The sequence below is a fragment of the Triturus cristatus genome, chromosome 7 (assembly GCF_964204655.1).
Source record: "Triturus cristatus chromosome 7, aTriCri1.1, whole genome shotgun sequence".
Lineage (NCBI taxonomy): Eukaryota > Metazoa > Chordata > Amphibia > Caudata > Salamandridae > Triturus > Triturus cristatus.
In genome coordinates, this window is record NC_140590.1 from 609,706,004 (window position 1) to 609,710,904 (window position 4,901).

General features: G+C 44.6%; 1 pseudogene; it reads right to left on the reverse strand.

Moving 5' to 3' along the window:
• Positions 1–3,165: 3,165 nt before the first annotated feature.
• On the reverse strand, positions 3,166–3,867 carry LOC146810200 (proteasome subunit alpha type-2 pseudogene; annotated as a pseudogene).
• Between the last annotated feature and the right edge of the window lie 1,034 nt (positions 3,868–4,901).

Below are 4,901 nucleotides of genomic sequence, written 5' to 3' on the forward strand. Positions count from 1 at the left end.
CGGGTGGGGGTACGAGTCGTACTTACACTGTTGGGGTGGGGGTACGCTCCATACGTACGCGGGTGGGGGTACGAGTCGTACTTACACTGTTGGGGTGGGGGTACGCTCCATACGTACGCGGGTGGGGGTACGAGTCGTACTTACACTGTTGGGGTGGGGGTACGCTCCATACGTACGCGGGTGGGTACGGGTCGTACTTACACTGTTGGGGTGGGGGTACACTCCATACGTACGCGGGTGTGGGTACGGGTCGTACGTACGCTGTTGGGGTGGGGGTACGCTCCATACGTACGCGGGTGTGGGTACGTGTCGTACTTACACTGTTGGGGTGGGGGGTACGCTCCATGCATACGGGGTGGGGGTAGGGTCCGTACATATCCGTCCCCACGCTATGTGATGCTTGTGCGGGCCGTACCCAGGCCTTTGCCACATGGGTACGAGCCGTCCCGCCATTGTTGGGGTGACGTGGGTGTGGGCGTGGTTCGCCTCGTACCCACGCTCTTCAGGCGTGGGTACGGGACGTACCTGTCTTGTTGTGTTGCCTGTTCGCGTCGTGACGGACTTCCGTTGTGGCGGTCGCTGGCTTATCTGGACACGCCCCCACCCCCTCGTAGTGACCAGGGCCTGGGAGTCAGGTATGTCCAGGGCATGTGTGCTGTGTGACTTTGGTGGGGGGTTTGTGGCCTGCCCTGGTCCTGCCACCCCCCCACCCCACTTTCCCCCCTCCCTTAGTTGTTCTGACCTTCTGCGGCGTCTGCGTCCGAACCTGTGGAGGAGGTCGACTGCTATGAGGGCCGGGATGACTCGTAGGTTCGGGTCCATGTCTGTCCGTCGCGTACTGGTCCTCCTTGTTCGCGTCGTCCTGTCGCGTACTGGTCCTCCTTGTTCGCGTCGTCCTGTCTGTCCGTCACGTACTGGTAGTCCTTGTTCGCGTCGTCCTGATTTCCCGGCAGTTTTTGGCTGCCGGAAAATATTCACCGTGCGGGATGACGTCGGTGCGAATCGTAATTCCTGGTTCGTAAATGGCAGGCTGCGAGCGTCCCGACGTCAGGTCGGCGCTTTCCCGGATCGCATTTGTAGGTTTATTTTGTTCGGTTGGGGTTTTTTACGATTCGTACGGAAATGGTGTTCCCGTGCGAATCGTAATTCCATGTTTGTATATTTTGACGACCGGGTACGCGTCGGACGGAGAATATGCTCCGTCCGACGGTTCGTACCCGTTTTTTACAGGATCGTGATCGGCGCCTTAATCTCCCAACTTAAAACGGCCACAAGGCGTGTTTACACAGTGGGGAAGGGAGGGGACAGGGCCTGAGGTGACGTGTGCAAACATGCCCTGTGGCGTGTTTTAAGAGGTTGTTTTAATCCCCCTGCCCTAATATATACTAGGGGCTTACAGAGGAGGTCATGCTAATCACAGGGGGACCCCAACGCATAGTGTTCCCTAGTGTATGTAGGTGTTTTCACTGTATTCTGAGTGTCTTTTAACATAGCACTGGCTCTAGGACTGGTTAGTCGGACTCAGTTACCACCAGTATCTGTCTGAAAAAGTTGAGGGTACAGGATGATTTTGCAACAAGGCTTCTTTCTGCTCTTTTGTTTTCTTCATCTTTGAGGACTTCTGTTGCTTCTTTCTGCATTTCTTTTTTTTCTTTCTTTACATTTTTTCTTCTTTCTTCACATGTCCTATCTCTGTGGGCATAGTTAGAAATTAGCATTTAAAAAACCTTTGAAAATCACTGAAAAAACCATAGGTTTCAGGCACGCTATAGTTAGGAATTAGCATTTAAAAAACCTTAGAAATTCACAGAAAAAACATAGGTTTCAGGGGCGTTATAGTTAGCTGGACTTTTCACTCGTACAAAACCATTGAAATTCCCACGTTATAGTTAGTTCAGCTAACTATAACTTGCGCGCCCGCAATGCACTGCTGATGATGTCACATATTACATCACTCATGACATGGTCAGTGACATCGCTGATGACATCACTGATGACATCTCAAATGACATCACTGATGACATCATCCAGCGAATGTGTGTTTTTCTGAAAATTAAATGTGCCTGAAACCTATGGTTTTTTCAGTGAATATATATATATATATACAATCTGGTTGTTCCCATTCAATGGGTCCCTACCCTTTTGTGGTGGTTCACTTCCAAGGATGCAGCGGGGACATAAAGCTACCTTCATCTGTACAGCTATCCCTCTCCACTCTAAGATGATGGCGATGGAGTGGTCAGAATTCCCTAATGGATATTCGCTATCCTTCAGATCTCTCCTTGCAGAGAATGTTCTGGGAAGACTATTTGCATAGAGATCTAATATAGTTTCCACGCAATTTGATGGATGTTTATTGCTTACCAGTGCAGGGCAACAGTCACACAGTGCGACACACAATGTCATTACATGGGAAGCAAGTCACTCAAAGAATATGGTTGTCTTGTTCTTCTGTTGGTACAGTTTGATATTAAACAAGTGGAGGTCCTTAAGTGTGTAGCTGTGCTAAAAATGAACCAGGAGCAGTTTTGAGAGTGGTTGTTTAAAGTCTATGGTTCTTAATTTGTTGCTTGTGCTTGGTATTGTCTGCTTTTTATTGTTTTATTTGTGTTCGTTTTTTTTCTGTTGGGAAATATCAATTAGGGTGTGGGCATAGTACTTGTTTTTTGTTCTGTGTTGGTGGGGTGTGTATATAGTGTTAGTTATAGTGATTAGGATGCCTAGGGGATGTAGGCAGAGTGAGAAGCTGGTCAACTTTGACGAAAAAAACGTCGGAACATTATGCTGGCTAATGCTCAATTATCTGTCAAGGATGTTATGAGCACGGGGGAGAGTAGGCAGTTCTGTTGCCTTATGGCTAGCTTCATGCTATAAAAATGGTTTATACATACGTACACATATATACATACATACATACATACATACATACATACATACATACATACATACATACATACATACAGACAGACAGACAGACAAATATAATTTGATATTGTTTATTGTGATTTGCATGCATACCATACCATCAGTCAGACAAACCTTGTAGAAATAAGTATTCAAAAAAAGCTACAAATTAAGCGTTTTATACATTGCAATGATCTCGTTGTAGAAATAAAAAATAAAATAAATATTCTAGAAATTCCCAGTTTTGCTAAGGTACAATTATTATGCTATAGCTAACAGATAATCCTTTGCTTCAGCTGGAGTGAGCATTTTAACTCCTGCTTCGTTGCAGATGCCGTCTTCAGTGTTGTCTTCCTTCATCTGTCCTTCAAAGCGTTCCTTTGATTTTGGAATGGCTGTGTGAATGGCATCTTCAAGTTCTATCTCTTCATTATACCTTTTGTCAGGGAACGGTTTCTTCATTCACGTAACTTTTCCTCATAGCTGTTGCTTTCCATGCAAAATAGGCACCCGAAGAATCAGAGTGGAATAAATATGGCCTTTTCACATCCCAGCCAGCAATTAACAATGATACACCAACTGGACGAACACCAACTCTGTGTACTCTTGTTACCGAAGCAACTCTCTGTACTAGCTGGGTTGTTAGAATTGGTTCCTTGTAAACCAAGGAATATTGCTGACCCAACTTCCGAGCCCTCCTACCAGTACCCTGTAATTAGGACCGATACCACTGTACACCATGCCTATCTGTTAAGTTGTTAGTTCTACTTTATGTACACTCTGTTCACCGTAGAGGATAGATTTCTGTCTGTTCTCTGTTGCCAACACCACACCATATGCAGCTTTAGTTCCCACGGATGGGGGTCCTGCAGCTACAGGTGCTGATGCATATTCAATCTGGACAAGTTTGTCAGATGAGCTGAAAGTGGTCAGACAGAAACTGTGACCACGATCCGCCGCCATCGTCCAAACAAATAGTTGCTAATGCTCAGGTCAAGCTTCAGGACCTCTGTGCCCACCAGAGTGAGTTTCTCCAAAGACACATGGGAAGATGTGTATGTTTTGCCATATCTGCGATACGACCGAGTCATCAGTGTCAATTACTTTTTCAAGATAGGCCTCACCCATTCTTTCAAAGACAGGGTTGGCACAATCTTTGTTGGATATAAAATTGGAAAACGAAAAGGTGATCAGTGGAAAGCTAGTATTAATCTAAGTCACTGGTAATTACTTTTAACACATTCTTTCTATTGTGTCTTTTGCCTAATATGGCATTCCAGAAATCAGACTCAGACCCATATCAATAGGAACAGTCCAAACTGAACTGCCAGGCCAGTTCCCCATTAGACAGGAACAACAGTTACCCCATACGGGGTTTGGTCTTGTTAGGTGTTGGATTTGGCCCTCTCGGCAGACCAGAGTGACCAGAAACTGTGGCTGGCTCTTTGACCTTTTAGGCACTTTTTTTCACGAATATTTTTTTAAAATCTTAATCCCATGTCTACTGATTGAATTGAATTCGTTTTTCTGACATGTTATTTATATAATGTTTTTCTATTTTTTATAGTTGGTGTAGACTTTTTCTATTGTTATGTTTTCACTTTATTACTATTTGAGTTCTGCCTACATACTTAATTAACATAGTGCATCTACGTTAAGCCTGACTGATTTTGTGCCAAGGTAATAGACGTTTATGCAAAGGTTAATTTAGTGACATTTTGTGGTTCACCCTGTCAAGGATTCTGGTTTTTGCTTCAGTAGGGTTTTCACCCCCCTCTATCAATAACCCAATTTCTTAAATTAGACCTCATTGGTGAGGTGTAACAGTCACATGTTCCTGTGTCATAGAACTCAATTGCATTAGACTGAAAAAGTACAAAAAGCATGTCATACTCTATCAAAATATTCATTCATTGGTTCTGATGGTCATTAATGTATTCACTGCTGTATTTGTGAATTTAAAGGCAACACTATAATGAGGAAAACGCTATGTTGAT